General features: G+C 39.4%; 1 long non-coding RNA gene and 1 pseudogene across 1 annotated transcript; both read left to right on the top strand.

The window, feature by feature from the left end:
* Positions 1 to 1042: 1042 nt before the first annotated feature.
* On the top strand, positions 1043 to 17130 carry LOC143299146 (uncharacterized). The gene is made up of 5 exons (XR_013057479.1): positions 1043 to 2430; positions 3858 to 3903; positions 4834 to 4893; positions 5753 to 5842; positions 17067 to 17130. It is a non-coding gene; the product is annotated as an uncharacterized LOC143299146 (long non-coding RNA).
* LOC143299118 (uncharacterized) lies at positions 10332 to 14548 on the top strand (annotated as a pseudogene).
* Positions 17131 to 18870: the final 1740 nt, after the last annotated feature.

Genomic DNA, 18870 nt, shown 5'->3' with positions numbered 1-18870 from the left:
TTGGACAGAACTTACAGCTTGGCTATCAGAAAATTGTCAAAAGTGCAGGGGTCTCACTCTTTCAGAACTGCTGGTATGAAATCATACAAAAACATTGATCAAGACCTGGACTTGATTATTTTATTAGCAAAATTTCATATATATATATATATGTGTGTGTGTGTGTGTGTGTGTGTGTGTGTGTGTGTGTGTGTGTGTGTGTGTGTGTAAATGCAAAATACAAAACACTCTACCCAGTATCTTATATTTGATGAGAACACTGAATAAATGAAGCAGGTGTCTTTTCACATTACTGATTGCACAGTTTCATTTTAGCATTTCTCTGATACTAATTTACTAAGCCAATCTCAATATCTGAAATTATGGTGACAGTAAAACACCACTTTCATACAATTCAAAGTTTACCACATTCAATTTTTACATAAAAATATTCACACGGTTGAAAAAAGAATGTACCCATGACCATACTCATAGACAGATAATTTAATTATAGTTAGAGTTAAAAATTGTAATAATCAATACTGTAAGTGTAAAGGCAGTGCCTAATGTCTCATTCTCTGAGTTGTCTGCAATAATTCATAAGGAGACTGGATAGCTCCCTTGAGCTCACACCTGAACAAATGTAAATTGAATGTGTAAACAAAGTGAGTCTATGTTTTAACCTGGTGTTCGGTTGTCTGTGTGTGTGTGTGTGTGTGTGTGTGTCCGTGGTAAAATTTAACATTGCCATTTTCTCTGCAAATACTTTGTCAGTTTGTGTGTGTGTGTGTGTGTGTGTGTGTGTGTGTCTGTGTGTCCGTGGTAAAATTTAACATTGCCATTTTCTCTGCAAATACTTTGTCAGTTGACACCAAATTAGGCATAAAAATAGGAAAAATTCAGTTCTTTCCAGTCATCTTGTTTAAAACAATATTGCACCTCTGGGATGGGCACAAAAAAAATAAAAAATGAAGCCTAATTATATGCAAACTGCATTTACTGTTATATTTATATTTTTTGTATTCTCAAAACTTGGCACTTTGATCTGATATTCTCACCCAACAACAAGAGCAGTCATTATTTTCATTTTTTGTTCGAACAGGAACTTCTTTTGCTAAGCATGGAAGTTTTATTTATTTTGCAAACGTTTTGGTGCAGATAGTAAAAAAGGGAAATTAATCTGTACTTAATGCGGGGGACTTAATTTGCTTTAAACTGATCTTTCTCATCTTAAACATTACATTTTGAAATTATACTCAGTACATAAAAAGCTTGTGTGTTTTACTCTCAGTGTACAGGGCTTTCACTATGTTCATTCGCCCAAGTGGTCTTTTTCGGAAAATACTAAAATCAATACGACGAGTGGACTTTATAGATCTGTTGGCTGAGCCCTGAAGGTCATGGGCAAAAATTAATGATTGGGTACACATATTTATACACATTCAAAGCGCGTGCTCATATTCAGTCTTGCGAACGCGAACGACGCCATTTTGTTTCAAGTTGTTGACCTGCCCGTTCAATCCTATATTCAATTGACATTACACGATAACATGTGATGGAAAGTTGGAGAAGGAGACCGTTAAATATTTATTCAGAGAAAGATTTGTGAACGCCTCATCACTTACTGGATTATGCCCCAAACTGCCATAAAAATATCCACAGAATCAGTCGGAATTCACAGTCAAAAATTGTACACCATGCGAGTTAATACCCTTGAATTGATGAAACAAAAAAATTTCCAGTCTTGACTTTTCTCAAAATGAAGTCCTTTTCACTTCATACGACGTTTAGAAGTACTTGTACTTGGCTCTACATGTTATTAGTTTAACAAAATACTCAATTTTCATATCAACTTTAAAACTATAAAACTGGAATGAACATAGGCTAAAAGAGAAATTGAATCGACCGTGTCAACTGGTGTAACTAAACTTGTACATCTATCTAGATCCAGAGAAAACGGCTAAATGTTGCAGTGTGATTGCGGCGATAAGCTTAGCCACGTCTTCTTTACCGCGAACTTAAAAATAATCTTTTATTGTCGTTAAAGTTTTTTTGAATGCCCAAGATACACCAGAATGATATGATTTGAACAGCGTTCTCACTGCGAATACTGCAATCGATTTATCGCCCTTTAAAAAAGCATGTTTAAATATTATATTTTTGAACGTCAGTTTAGGAGCCACGATAGTGCAATGGAAAAGACCGTTTCTTCTCATCCGAACACCTGGGGTTCGCTTCTGCTATTAGGACTTTTTTTTTCTTCTTTTTTCTTGTTCTTTTAACCCGAAGTTTTATAATAACAAATACAGAACCCTTTTTAATGAATAGATTTTTGGCTCAGGTGTGTAAACAATGTGAGCCTATAGGCCTAGGCTATCTTTTCTTTGCATTTTTTCCAAATCGTGAAGCATCGTGGGATAGCGTCGCGTCGTTCGATCGAGGATCAAGAAGGTGGGTGGATGTATCAGTGTTTGCTAAGTACGAAGTTAGTGAAAGAAAACGTTAAAAGATGTCTTTTATTGTGTACAAGTTTTGTCAAATGTTTATCTTTATTCCGATGACTGTTGTATTACTGCTAGACAGATAGGCATGATGTTAAGAGTAAATGAAAACAGAAGAAATCTGATGTGTGGGTCGTTTTCTCAGCCGGTTTGGCAACCAACCTTCTCTGATCGAAAGCCCTGACATTTAATAATAATAATAATTATTATTATTATAATTATAGTAATACTAATAACATTTTTGTTTCCTCATGAGTTGTGTCACACCGCTAAAGTAATACACACAAAAATCAGTTTGATGATTGTGGCTATTGAACTCAAGTTGTATGAGATAATATGTCAGTCCATCCTGTAAAAAAACCAAAAAAAAAAACCAACTAAAATAATAATCGATATACATACATACATGTATATGTGTGTGTGTGTGTGTGTGTCCATTCTCTGTGAATATGATGCCACATTGAGTAACTGAACTGGACTTACAATCATGAAATTATTTTATGTTATGATTAAAATTTTACTTAGAAATCAATCATTCTCAATCTCATTGTTTTATTTCATGCACATTATAAACAGAAAAACAACAACATATAATAATGGAAATTATGATAATGGATACTTCTATAGCACACTATCCAGAAATCTGGTGTAGGTGCTGTACAAAAACACTTTTGTTAATTTGTTTACATAACTGTTAACACATTAGATCAATGTTACATACACACAACAAAATATCACACACACACACACACACACACACACACACACACACACACACACACACACAATGCATACATACATTTTTACATTCAAGTGCACCTAACACTAACAGCTAGTGAGCTTCCCACAACACATAGTTTTGTCAGCCAGTTTGGCAACTTTCTCTGAGTTATATATATAAATATATATATATTTGTCCAAACTCTGTGAATGTGATGCCTCCTTGAGTAACTGGACTGGACTTAAAATGATGAATTTATATTATAATGTTATGATAAAAATTTTAACACTTTTATTTGCATAACACATTATATCAGTGTTACATACACACAGCAAAATGTGATTCAGTCACACACACACAAACACAAGCACACACACACACACACACACACACCGTCACACAAACACACACACAAAATGGATACATACATTTCAACATAACATGTGTACCTAACAGCTACCCACAACACATATGCACACACAAATATACATAAACAGACGTGCATGATGATACCTCTTCCCTATCATCTTTATATATATATATATATATAGAGAGAGAGAGAGAGAGAGAGAGAGAGAGAGTTTTACATTACACTTACAGTTTCAGTTTCACGTATATATACTAAAATGTAAAATGTTACTGTTTGTGATTGACAGGATATATGACAGGATACATGACAGACTTGCCCTTTCACTGTGAAAGGTAAGATCTTTTCTCTTCAGATGGCTGGCACAGTACGCAACAAATGACTACAGTTTCTGATGTTTAGTGTTTAGTTGAAACATGGCTATGAATAGTATGATCAGTTGATGTCTCGGCATGTGCCTTGCTCTCTCTCCACTTGTCTGTCATTCAGCTCTTGCATAATAATGTGAAATATAATTTTTTATAGAGATAGATACACGTCTCACTCCCACAACAATGCTGCATGCCTTGTGTCAGTTATGACTACGATTGTCGAATGCTGTTGCTGCTTATTTATATATGTTTATGTGTACCTAGTTCATACCAATTACAACTTTCCACATAGAACATATATTTAGTAAAACAAAATATGCTATGCCACCTCTCCCTCTTCAACACCCAGTTAAAGTTTATATTAAAATTGTGTGAAATATACTGTGTAGAGTTGGATTGTGTTAAATGTACATATATTACATTTACATACATGTTAGTACACACACACACGCACACACACACACACACACACACACACACACACACATATATATATATATATATATATATGTATATGTATGTATAATTATCATTTTACATGATTGACTGACATATAATACAAGTTCAACAGCCACAATCATGAAATGGATTTTTTGTGCCTATTACTTTAGTTATGTGATACAGCTTTTGAGAAAAAAAAGTTGTTAGTAAATACTATCATTATCATCATTAAGATTCTTATTAACTGTTACGGTTATAGATCAGACAAGGTTGTCAAACTGGCGGACAAAACTGTGTTGTGGGTAGCTGTTAGTGTTAGGTGCACATGTATGTTAAAATGCATCGCGTTTTGTATGTGTGTGTGTTAGTCACATTTTGTTGTGTGCATGTTACTATGTAACATTAATATAATGTGTTACATGTACAAAACTCAAAAGTGTTTGTGATTGACAGGATATATGACAGGATTGAGGATACATGACAGATTTGCCCTTTCACTGTGAACACTGAAAGGTAATATACAAGTTGTAATATGTATGTAGATATATATCTATATAGATAGATACATACATACATTGATAAATATACATTTGATATAAAATACACATGCATGTATATACATATACATGTAAAATACTCTTGCATAGAATAGATAGATAGATAGATAATAAGATATATGTGAGTTTTAGGGTACAAATTCAAGTCAATTATAGATTATTTCATGTGGCAGTCTCATTATCTCAAAAGAATGAAAGAGAAAATATTTGCCACTGGAGCAACACAGGGCAGCAAAAGGTGGAACGCTGCTGTGTGGCACTAATCATATGTCATCTCCATCTGGAAAGGTGTCAGTATGTTCCCCCTAACCTGCATCATCAGTGAACTTGGCCATGACATGTCTTAGGCCAATGACAATTGGAATGATATTCTTCATTGATTAATGTAAACTTGTAGTTGTATGTGGTATATTATACCTGTTCCACAGGATACCATTCATGAAAATATAATTAACAGTTGCAAGTGTTTGTTATGTTGTTGTTTTTTTTATCTCAAGCAGATGATGACAGGCAGACCACTTAAGAATAGACTTTTAACCAGCATAAAGTTTCTGGTGTTTTGTTTTTGTTTTTTTTCCTTATATTTTTTTCAGATTCGTAGATAAATATTTAGATACTATGATAATGTGAAAACTTAGAATGGCAGAAGTTCTGTGTGATAATGTAAGTTTCACTTTTATTAAGATCATACATTAAAATAAAGGATGTGAAATCACAAACGGAATACAGTCGAAATAGGTTATAAATATGATCTGACCTACTATTAATATATTCACAATTTACAAACATAAATATTCTGAACATGTTCATTTCAGCTGCTGCTTATCATCGTATGCTGCAGAGACCGGCAGAGTTTGAGAGTGTGTATGAATCAGATTCGCATGATTACAGTTTGCAATTGTTTGGTAAGTGGATTTTTATTTTCTTTAATTTGTAAACAGTGTAATCACTTCCTAATGTGAGCATTTCAAATTTTCAGGCTTTTAGTTTTAACATTCTATTATTATTTGTCTTAAATCTTATGGTCCAAAATCTGATTTGGTATCCAGTTTTTGTGACATGCTCTTTGAAATTATAACTTGATTATTTAGCTTTTAAGAGATCTGTTTTATTGCTTCATGCATTCAACATAGTATTAATATACCACTTTGGTGCGAACATCATGTTTACATTTGCTTTTTTTATGTTAAGTTTTATACACTGTTCATAACATTCACACTGTGACATGTTTCAGTTAAACTGACTCTTGAATGACAGTAACTTAAAATTTAAAGCATTTAAACTACTTCTCTGAAGGCAACAACAACAGCAACAAGTGAACAACAACAACAGCAACAAGAAACAAACAAGTGAACAACAGCAACAACAACAACAACAACAACAAAACAACACACACACAAAAGAAACTTACTTTAAACAAGATATAACATTTTTTTTTAACATTTACATGAAGTTGAGAACTTCAAAATTTATCTTTCCCTGTCTTTCAAAAGCTGTGAACAGAAGAGGAGGAGGTAAGTGTCAACATTGTTTTGTCCATAAAAAAGTATGCATCAATAACCATGCAAACTTCTCAAAGATGCAATCAACATAATATGTTGAAAGGGAAGAAAGCCAGAAAAACCAGAACAGCAAATAACATTTGGGTTGTAGAATTAGTCCCCAAAATGTTGCAAATATGCAAGTTAGGGTAAACGATACCATATTTTCAACAACAACAAAAAATTAGTTGGAATTTGTAAATTGAAACAGGTTTTTGCAGATTATTAAAAATACTTGCAGCTGAAATTAGTGAAAAGTTCACAACAGATAAAATGCAAATTTAGAATTTTTCCTTTCATCACTTCACTACAATTCCACAGCAAATTTTTTTTACAATATCCTAAAGTAAAATGCAAAATATAAGTATGTGGTTGTTTGGGTAATTCCAGTAACTACATTACAGATAAATAGAAACAAGTCATTACACAGAACAAAACAAAAACAGGAACCAGTTGCCACATGACCTGCTGAACATCATGACAAATAACTAAACAGCTGAACTGCTTTTAAAGCACTTTTAGCAGATGTGATATCAGTCTGACCCAAATATGTAATGAAATGAGTGAATAAACCACATAAGATGAACATGCAAGACAGTCAGTATGATTTTAATATTTATCAGCTTAATGTGTCTGAAAGGTAATTTGCTCACAACTTTACACTGTGATTTTATCTCTTTTATGAAGTGCCAAGCAGCCAAGTCAGGTAAATTACTCTTGATGACTGCTGTTTAGCATCTTGATCTTGTTTCCCCTTATCTATTTTCACCATGTAGAAAAAGATGGGTGATCTTGTATATTGCTCATATTGGTTTGATTTTTCTTCTTCTTTTTTCACAACATGGACAGTTTCATCTAAAGTTTCTCGCCAACTAAATAAAACTGAACAAGACTGGTCCAGGTGATTCCTTTAACGCTTCTGAATATTTGTTGCACTGTTGTACAGCATTTATTTAGTGGAAACTGGAATATCTCTTTCTTTTCTTTGTTGAATCATTGAGTTGCCTAACAACTGTGTTGTTACAGCTTCTTCAATAAAAAGTCTTCACCATTTAAAAGAAAAACTAACGTGGTAAATAGGTGTTCACTTTCAGTTTGTGTGTTAGGAACAGGAAAATCACCTATTCTGGCATTGAATTTCTCTACAGGTTATGGACAGTTGTAAGGTGGATGGTTCTTTATTACCTGGTCTGAAAATTATGGTAATACTAACTAAAGGTAACTTTTTACAATGAATGAATCAGGTTATGTGGTTTATGCGGCTGGAGCATCTAATTCAGACTGATGAGGCCAAACCATCAGTATATTAAATTTTATTTGACAGGTACTGAAGATAGCAACTTTTTGGAATCAGCTTATGTGAGTAGCTATAGGATTAGCAGTTTTTAAAATGTTAAAAGGGGGGTAGAGTAGTGGTGGGGGTAGGGGTTGAGTAGGGGTAGGTGTAGAAGGTGAAGAGGTAGAGTAGGATAACAGGCAGAGGATAGGTGCACAATCCACTCTCTCCTCGTACCACAGCAGGGTCTTTTAGAAAGATGAATTGAGGTGTTTATTTCTCTAACTTAACAGCACACCTGGAACACACACAATATTAAAACCCAGGTTAAATCAATACCAAAACATATGCTAAACATAATTGCACTGATGTAACAGAAACATCATTATGTTGTCTGGACAAGTAAACAATTCCACAAATAACCTTTCTCCATTCTGACACTCAATGTCTAGCCGTACACTCTCTCCTCAAAGAGATCTATGTAAAAATGTAAAACAAGCTTCATATAGCTTCATATAGCTTACCATCAACAATCAGTGGCACATAAGTTAATGTGCACCAAATATATGACTAACAAATACTAACTCCCAGTGTTTAACTCCTGTCAAACCACCATAGAATAATAGCTGTCGCACCAAGTATGTGGCAGACAATTACAAACTCCTAGTGTTTAACTTCAGTTAAATCACCATACAGTAATAGCTGTTTCCATTAAGACTGAACAAATCTGTACTTTGTCTCTGCAAAGTATCTCACTGGTAAAATGTTTACATGGGAATCATATAGTTACCAAGTAATTTGGTAAATATATAGCAACCTGTGTGCACCAACATAGGACTGCCTGTCAGTGGTCTCAAATCTTATTGAACACATACAGCTATGTGTTACCCCACTGGCATATAACACATGACTACAGCACATGGTAATCACAACTACCAAGTCACACATGTTCCCCATGTTGCATTATCACTCATGTGCACACACACATGGAAAAGCATGAACATACAGTTAGCCTGTAGATTTGTTCACCTTGAATATAACCATCACCACCTAACATACAAAATAGGTATGTCATACCTCAAAATAACTCCAACTGTTGCAACCAAAACATTCTACACAGATGCAACACACATAATCTCTGTGTTTCTTTGTGACTGAATGCTTACATTGTTCCCACAGTATGTCAACAATTGACACACCACTGACATGTTACTGAACATTATCATTTATGTAAGCCAAGATGCACAACATGTAAACCCAAACATGATGTCCAAGCATCATACCATAATATCAACCTGTAGGAAACAGGAAAGGGGGGGGGGGGGGGGGATACCCAAATACCCTAAACCAGTACTCCATTTAGTCATGTATTGGCTACATTGTGTATTTTAACCACTTTTCCCTCAGTCACTAGCCTCAAATACAATTAAGCCATACACATGCTGGCTATGCTCTCTCACAAGTCATGGTATCTGCATCAACACATTCCAGTTACATTAACTGTGCAATACCACATCAGCCAAAAGTGTCATAATGTTCTTGTGACACAACATCACAATTCTACAAACTCCAAACTGTTTCCAAAAACCAGAAAGTAAATTGCCAACAAACCAAATTACCAGTACAAGCATTACTCACAGCCCCCAACGTTTCAGGGTTCACTTTATATTCATGTAGCAGAACACAATCCCACTGAGCCAGTGTGTTAGTCACAGAATCCAAGTATACCATAAATCAAGCATTCAACTAAGTCTGAAAAATAGATGCTAGTTTGACACTCACAGCCCCCATGGTACTGTCTTGACCGTCTGGCTCTCCTGGCCTGCTTCAAGGAAGGAAAAGAAAGAAACCCCACTTGCCTATTCATTTTATCCTCTTCACAAGCTGGCGCTGTATGCAAACTATCTTCAGACCCAGAACGTTTCCAATTGGCTGAAGTTAACAGACCAATCTGGGACCAACAGTGCTAGACTTGCACATCAGCACTTTTCTCACAGAACCCAGCATTGTCAAGGAGAAGGGGAGGGGAGGGGGGGGGGGGTGATGAAAAGAGGAAGGGAAGGAGGAGGAAAGATCGCCCAGCCCTGATTCTGTTCTAAACAGCTCATGATAAACACACCACACCATGTGGTGACCATTGAGGCAGATGCCATCCTGCCAGAGATCGACATGGGGGGGTAAGGAGGGGGGTTAGGGGGGGAGGGGGGGACGGGGTTGAGGGTGATGGGAGTGGAAGGGAAAAGGGCAGGGGAGTGTATAGGAAGAGAATGGTCAGAGGAGATACCATCTTTACTTAGTATTTCTTGATAACTTGCTCCCTCTGCACTTGGCCAAGGGAAGGGGGGGAAAGGGAGAGAGGGTATGGGGAGGGGTGTTGGTGGGGATACGATAGATGCCATGAAAGGGGGGTGGGGGGGAGAAGAGTAGGGAGGTAGGAAGGAGGGGTCCGTCAGTGCGCAGTGTGTCTGAGAAAATCCCATGCTTCCACCATAGGCGCCTGACACACTATAACATCCACCCCTTGCTTTTGAAAGCAATGTCCTCATTGCTGCAGATCGCATACCAATCAATTGCTTCATGCAAATGGTGAGACAAATTCTCCAACGAAGAGTATTAGCAAAACATTAATACATAAGGATCTTACAGGAATCCCTGTCATCATACATTATCTGATGTATGTCACCCTTACATATTACAAATAAATGCAGAACATTGTCAGCAACAAAAAAGCAGTACCTAAAAACCTTCAAACAAGAAAGGCCAGTATAGAAATTGTAACTTCAACAGACTGAATAACCATAAAACATGAAAAGCAGCATTAAACTTCCAGCTAAAACACCACCCTGTACGCAAAATACCAGATCCACTAGCAGGCTACAGCAGCAAGTCTACTCACTGAAAGGTGGTTCACATTAGTCTTGTACATAGCACTACATTTTGGGAGTATTGACCCTGTCAGTCTCCCATCCCAGTTCCTATCCATTTGAGCCGACATTCTAGCACCTTTTGAGCCACAAGACATGTGAATTTCAGGCTTCAGATGAGACCTGGTGCTAGTCTCACACAAACCAGTGCACACTGATTTGCGTGATGGTCTGGGAGTCTTGACTGCAGCTTGGCAGTCTACGTCATTCTCCCTCTTCCAACATTGACCAGGAATCCCTGGATCAGGTGGCATGGGCAGCAGCACCCATTCATCTCGGCATGGATCATCACCATTGCAGTCACTTACTGAATGGCTCTTCATCAGTTTATCTGAAATCCTTTCTTTCAGTTTGTGATCCCGCCCCTTGAGACCATTGTGGAAGTCTCTGTGTATTTCATTGTGGGAAACCTTGCTCTTTACTTTGGGGAAATCCTTACCCTTGTTGTGGTTTGGGGAAATCCTATTCCCCACTGCTGACTGGATTTTTCCTTTCCTGACTTTCTTCCTTTTCTTTTTGCCCACAGCCCTGTTCTTAACTAAAACCATCTCTCTGACCAACTAGACCTGACACTAGCCCCTGCATGGACCTGACTTTTCCCTCTAACAACAACAGTTTGTCCCCCAGTCGTGCCATCTGTTCCCTGGCCTGTTGCTGTTGTTGGTCCTCTTCCAGCTCTCTCTGCAGCCTCAGGGCTTCATCTCTTGCCTGGATGAAGGTGGTTTGAGGCTCTCGCCTCACTACCTGGCGCAGCTCCCTTTTCAACAAGGTGTTCCGGAGGCCACTGATGAAGTGGTCCCTCAGCATGTCAGCGGTGAGGGCCCCAGTCGTCTTCATCTGGATGGTTCTCTCCATGCTGCGCAGAGCATGAGAGTAGTCCATGATGGACTCCTCCGGCTGCTGTACCCTGCTGAAAAGTATGGACAGTAGTGTGGTGACACGCCGTCCGTCACCGAACACCCCCAGCAGAATGCCGGTCACCTTCTCTGGGGTGTTGGTGTCCTCCAGGTCCCGCAGCATCAGCTCTCTGCGTGCGGTTCCCTGCAGATGGCTGTAGATGAAGTATGCAGCCATCTCGTCTCCCATGGGGTATGCGGCCAGGACCCTCTCCGCCTCAGTGACGAAGTCCTCAGCCGACGTCTCGCCTGGCTCACCAGTGAACACTGGCAGTGTGGGTGCCGCACACCACTGCATGGGGGACTGCTGTGCTGTGGTAGTAGGCATGGTCATTCTCAGGCTGGGTTGGGCTGTGTTGGGCTGTGTGCTGCTAAAGCTAAGAGACACCTCACCTGCTGATCCTGTCGGCGACGCCAAGTTGTTAAAGGGGGGTAGTAGTGGTGGGGGTAGGGGGAGTAGGGGTAGGTGTAGAAGGTGAAGAGGTAGAGTAGGATAACAGGCAGAGGATAGGTGCACAATCCACTCTCTCCTCGTACCACAGCAGGGTCTTTTAGAAAGATGAATTGAGGTGTTTATTTCTCTAACTTAACAGCACACAGCCCCCATGGTACTGTCTTGACCGTCTGGCTCTCCTGGCCTGCTTCAAGGAAGGAAAAGAAAGAAATCCCACTTGCCTATTCATTTTATCCTCTTCACAAGCTGGCGCTGTATGCAAACTATCTTCCAACCCAGAACGTTTCCAATTGGCTGAAGTTAACAGACCAATCTGGGACTGACAGTGCTAGACTTGCACATCAGCACTTTTCTCACAGAACCCAGCATTGTCAACGAGAAGGGGAGGGGAGGGGGGGGGGTGATGAAAAGAGGAACGGAAGGAGGAGGAAGATCGCCCAGCCCTGATTCTGTTCTAAACAGCTCATGATAAACACACCACACCATGTGGTGACCATTGAGGCAGATGCCATCCTGCCAGAGATCGACATGGGGGGGGGGGGGGTAAGGAGGGGCGTTAGGGGGGAGGGGGGGGACGGGGTTGAGGGTGATGGGAGTGGAAGGGAAAAGGGCAGGGGAGTGTATAGGAAGAGAATGGTCAGAGGAGATACCATCTTTACTTAGTATTTCTTGATAACTTGCTCCCTCTGTACTTGGCCAAGGGAAGGGGGGGAAAGGGAGAGAGGGTATGGGGAGGGGTGTTGGTGGGGATAGATGCCATGAAGGGGGGTGGGGGGAGAAGAGTAGGGAGGTAGGAAGGAGGGGTCCATCAGTGCGCAGTGTGTCTGAGAAAATCCCATGCTTCCACCATAGGCGCCTGACACACTATAACAAAAACAATAAAAGTATTCATTTGTACATTAAACTGTATACAGTGTGAAACAGTTTTCATATCCAGTTATTGTTTTTCTCTTTACTTTTACTCTTTGTTTTAGCACGTGTTGCTGAATTGCATCTATACTTTGAATCTGTATGTTGTCAGACAACATACATTCTCCTGTTAAAATGGATTGTGAAAAGCGCATTCAATGTGAGGTTTGTCAAAAGGTGTTTAAAAGCACAACCACTCTAGTTAAACACAAATGCCCCTATTGTAGGTTTTGTGGTAAAGTTTTTTCAACGTTTCAACGGTTTCAGTCACACAAATGTTCATGCTTGCAGACATCACCTGTTATTTCCATTGAGCAACACAACATTGCATTCACCCCTGTGCAGACTGAATGGCAGATACAGAAATGTGAGCAGTTACATTTGGTGTTCAAATGCAGCCTTCCCTCTGTAGAACCCAAAGTTGAGGCAGGAGCACCTAAATCATTGTGAAGTGTCTGCTCAGGAAGCTGTCTACCTGTTACTTCAGTTGCCAGTGTGCCGTTCCACCAGGGATGTGGTGTTTGTCAACACGTCACCTCCCAGTCAGAGAGTTGGCATTCTGAAGAACACAGCCTTGCTTGAGACATTGGAAGATGATGATACTGATGTCACATTTTCTAGTCTCATTGACAGGTATGCTGAGCGACCAGAGAAGTTGGAACATCTCTGCTTGGCAGAATTTGCTGCATGGTGTGATGTCAAAAAGAAACCACCATACCACAAGAAGCCTGAGAGGCCAGGTGACTTTCTTCCTGAAAATGACTATGAAGAAGATGTCACTGACGACATCTGGAATGCTGACGCATCGTCTGGTGATGAATACAGATTACCTGATGGGCGGGTCCTTTGCCGCCGTACAAAATCGAAAATTCTCTGCTGTGTTCGCTTTTCGCATGAGAGTGAAGCAGAAAACCACTTCAGGGAAAAGCTCATGCTGTATCTCCCTTGGCGTGATGAGCAGAAGCACATCAGTGTGAGTCATACTGTGAAAGGTATGAACTCCTGCAGGAAGTGGTCAGTGACATGGAGAAGTGCTTTGAGCCCATTGCTGCAGCAGTAGATCGTGCTGTGGATCAGGTACAGAAGGAGGGTGTGGATGAAGAGGCCTGGGATGAGGTAGCACCTCAAGCACAGGACATGGAGAATCGAGATGGTCTATATAACACTGACAGTGCCATCAATGCTGCCTTCCAGCCAAAATGCGAGCAGCATAAACTGTATGATATTGGGCAACTTCCAACTTGACCTCAGAAACTCTGACAGACAGACTATCTGATGCAGATTTCTCTGCACTTGTAAATGGACTAAACAGCAGGCAGAAAGATTTCTTCTATCATATCCTTCACTGGGTGAAAACCAAGTAGTGGAAATCTGTCTACCTGTGATCCTTTCTACTGTTTTCTGTCTGGAGGAGCAGGTGTTGGCAAGAGTCGCTGTATCCTTGCCATCTACCAAGCTCTCATTCGTTATCTGAGCTCTCGTCCTGGTGACAAACCTGACTGTCTGCGGGTGCGTCTTACTGCCCCAACAGGAAAGGCTGCCTATAACATCAAAGGCATCACCCTGCATACAGCTTTCTGTTTGTCTGCAAATCAGAGTTTGAGCAACTAAGTCAAACTTGATGCTAGTCGTTTGAACACTCTTCGTTCATCTCTGGCAGAACTGCGAGTGCTAATCATTGACGAAATATCTATGGTTGGTGCCAACATGCTGGCCTTTGTTGATCAGCGTCTGCGGGAGGTGATGGGATGTGACAAGCCGTTTGGTGGTGTCAGCGTCCTTGCTGTTGGTGATCTCTATCAGCTCAGACCAGTCATGGACCGCTGGGTCTTCCAGCCAAGTGAAGGGCCATATGAAGGACTGGCTCCTGTTCTGTGGCAGGATCTGTTCAGATTATTTGAGCTGACAGAGGTGATGCGACAGAAGGATGACAAGATCTTTGCTGACATCCTCAATAGAATCAGAGAGGGACACCATACCAGAGATGATGAAGAGATGATTAAATCTTGCATCAAGTCTGGTGTGCCACACAACATGCTGCACTTATTTATCAGCTGTCGACTTGTCAGTGAACACAACATCAAAAGTCTTGACCGCCTGCAGTCACCTGAAAGCCATCTGAAAGCCAGAGACAGCGTGATGGGGGAAGTCAGTGCAGCACTGAAAGCCGATCTACTTCAGAAGGCTCATGATATGACTGTGCAGCAGACACAGAGTCAGAAGTGCAGCAGTGGCATTGAAATCACTGTGGTTGATGCCAGTACCAGCGTTAGAGGACTGGTTGTTGTTGGGATCTACTGTCCTCCACATGTCAGCATCACAGTTTTGTGTGCAGAACTCAGAGCAGTTATTCAGCAGGAGCTCACAAGTCACACTCATGTTATCATTGGAGGAGACTTCAACAGTGATGCTTCCCGTGGACTGCCTAGACTTCAAGAGTTCTGTGAACAGTTCAGTCTGCGACAGCTGATCAAAGATCCCACCACAGACTATGACTCGACACTGGATCTGGTTCTCACAAATGTGCCTGAGCCAACTCCAGCTGGTGTACTGGAGTTGTGGTACTCCGATTATAAGCCATGTTGGATAGTGTATCTATATTGAAATCAGGATGGGACTTTTTTTCTTTTTTTTAAGGCCTGGGAACCTTCCTTTTAAGTAATGATGGTCCTTGTGTGTGTGGTCTGGTGGTCAGCCTTTTATCTCTTAATATATTTGATGTCATTACACTTGCTTATGAGTGTGACACGCTCTCTGTGTCTGTGTATCATCATCAGATTTCTCATCTGTTGTAGAATTATTGAGAAAGATAGTTGGATAGGTATAGATATGTATGAAATATTTCTGTTTTATTCTTATCATAACATAATAGGGATGAAACATAAAAGGTACTCATTCCTTTTTGTCTTTTTTTTGGGGGGGGGGGGGGGGATTAAATTTTTCACTTGAGATTGACATACAATGATTCATTTTAAGATTCTGAAATGTTAACAAATGATACACGCTTTTTAACATATCATTGTCAGTGTATCTTTTTTTTTCAGAAAGGTGAGGGGGTGCGGTGAGCAGTATAATGAATTGATGTTTACCTTTTATATATGTCACAGGTTTCCAGTCCTGAAATTCAAACTGTTACAGTAACCTGGGCTTGAAACTAATTGTTCTTTTGTTGTGTGTGTTTGGAAAAGCATACTTAATTATGATACTTGATAGAATAGGTAAATCCAACAGTCATTGGCTGGCAGCATAAAATTTTATCATTACAAAGTTTAAGTGTCCAGTTCAGCTTCAAGTATCTGCCATTAAACGGGTTGATAGATCAGATACATAACAAGTAGAAGTTTACAATCGCATATTAATTGACATTTGATCACATGCAGCCACAGCAGAAGCTTTGGACACTTGTGCATGTTGTTTGCACAAAACAGTGTGTTGCTGTGTTGGCATGCACTTTTTCTTAAATAGATGCCTTGATCAGGAAATTTAGGATTGTTGAAAAAACTTGCTTCATGTATATGATGTAGATCTATAGCTCTTTCTCGTGAGATGGTTCATTCTCATTTGAAGAGGGTTTGTGGTGTGGAGGGGATACTGCCTTGTACTGGTGTTGTAGGCATGGAATTATGGTTAATCAGCAGAGACAGTGAAATGTCAATAAAAATTGTAGCATGAGAAGAAGACCAGATTTAAATGCTTAAACAGAATCCATTGTTTTACATTTTTTTCTTTGAATTGCAAACTATTCAGTAAACATTAGTGCGAATATATTGTGTTTTACAAAGTGAGCTTCACATTTGTTTGTATATGACATTCTGACAAATGAATACATGAATAAACTTGATATGTTACTACCCTATGAACTGATACCTTGTCGTGGTGGGGTAGCTTGAGTGCTTCAGTGACCTGTCAAGCTATGTCAGTTGATGTGTCACATGCCTGGTAGGGCCTCCCATGCTGGACAGGTTGTGGGTATTTGTTCCACAAACTATACCAGCTGGCATGATGCACACATTTTAGGGTTTCCCTTGCTGAAAAGGTTGTATGGTAGAAGCCCGACAAAATTCAGTTTCAAACACATGTCTGCATATTTATCTCTTATGACTGACAGTTTGTCGTCCTTCTGTTTCAGGAAATGGACATCAGCCAGGACAGGAACAACAGAATCTTCTGTGAGCAAACATGTATGCTTTTGATCTAAATAAACACAATACAATACAACATCATAAGCCTCTGTTGCTTGATCAGTTGATGTTTGGTTTGTTGAAGGTGCTGTTTGTGTGCCCCTGTGGGGATGTCAGGGACTCTTTCCATTAAAATACTATGCCCACCCTCTGGAAACCCTCTCCTGAAAATTTATCATTTTATATGTCATCTTTTCCTTTTCTGTCATTTATTACTTCAGCCATGCTATTTCATTCCCATCCATTTTTTCAAGATAGCCATGATTATTTATTTTTCTGGACTTCATAATTGTACATTCTTGCAAAGCTGTATTCACATTTAGACCTAGGATATACGAGTTGCCTGCTGGCATTTTTTTGTTTTCTATGCCTGTTATGTACAATTTGTGTATTATGTATAATTATGTCAATGTTCAGGTTTGATTGGTTTACTCTATCGATAGATTAATGGAAAGGCCAATTTGATGCATGTACTTACATGTGCATGCATACGACTATTCACGCACAAAAAAAACAACAAAAAAAACTCCCCCCCCCCCCCCCCCCCCCCTTTTTTTTTTTCTACAAGATCAAGATCAATATTATACGACACACAGTCACACACAAATTGTTTTTTGTTGTTGTTTTTTAAATGGCTAACTCATGTTCAAGATTTTAAATCCCAAAACTAAGTTGATGGCAGAAACAATATTACATATTTAATTCATATTTATGAATAAGAAGTAGCCAGAATGAAAACCATCACTGTGGTGATTGATATTCAGTGTCCCAACACATTTACCACTCTGAATAAAGTCCACAACTTGCTGCAACATAAGCAACCATTACTTACATCTAACCGAAGTCACGCTTACCAAAAATAAACAACAAAAAACAATAATAATAATGATATTAAAATAAAATAAATGAAGATATTTTAATATCTGACCAAAGTCACACCTACCAAAAAAAAAAAAAAATGATAATGATATTAAAATAAATGAAAACAAGAACATCATACAGTTAAAGCAATTCAGCTAAAAAGCTGGCCCAGTGCTTTCCTCATTGAACGACAAGCAACCTCCAGGTTGATGACCACTCCCTCCAACCACCTGAGCTCATTTTCTTCCACCACCAGTCAGTCATTTCAGAAACCATTCCCATCAGTACATTCAAAATGTCAGTTTCTCAAGATGGTGGCATTAGAACAAACTCATATATGTGCTAAACCACATCTACCACACAGATACCTGATCAGCAGCATAACCCAATACATCAGGCTTTGAGTGCATGCATATGTTTGTGTACCCATTGGGGTAGATTTCGTTTGCACAACTTTTGCCAGAGGACAAACACTTATGTTGCCATGGGTTCATTTTCTGTGTGCAGTATGCTTCCTGCACATTAGATTGGTGAGACAGATTTCAAACTCGGACTGTCACGGTTAACAGTGTAAACGCACACGCACACTGTCTGTCTGTCTGTCTGTCTGTCTCTCTCTCCATTGTCAATCACAGAGTATTGGGAACCGGGCTTTCACCAACATACACATTATTTCATATGGACATGGAGTGATTACCAGGTATATAATATACTTGCAATTTTCCTTTCTATGCATTGAACCAAAACGTTGTCATTTGGACAGGATTCACACATGAGCCATGAAGGCTTTGCCTCTTGTTCAAGTGAATCACAAGTGAGTCTTGAAGGCCTTGCCTCTCTTGTTGTTGTTTTTTTGTTTTTTCTTTTTTTTTCTCCCTCTGTCTCTATGAG

The sequence above is a fragment of the Babylonia areolata genome, chromosome 24 (assembly GCF_041734735.1).
Source record: "Babylonia areolata isolate BAREFJ2019XMU chromosome 24, ASM4173473v1, whole genome shotgun sequence".
Taxonomy (NCBI): domain Eukaryota; kingdom Metazoa; phylum Mollusca; class Gastropoda; order Neogastropoda; family Buccinidae; genus Babylonia; species Babylonia areolata.
The sequence above is the reverse complement of the archived record's forward strand: the minus strand, read 5'-3'. Positions and strand labels throughout refer to the sequence as shown.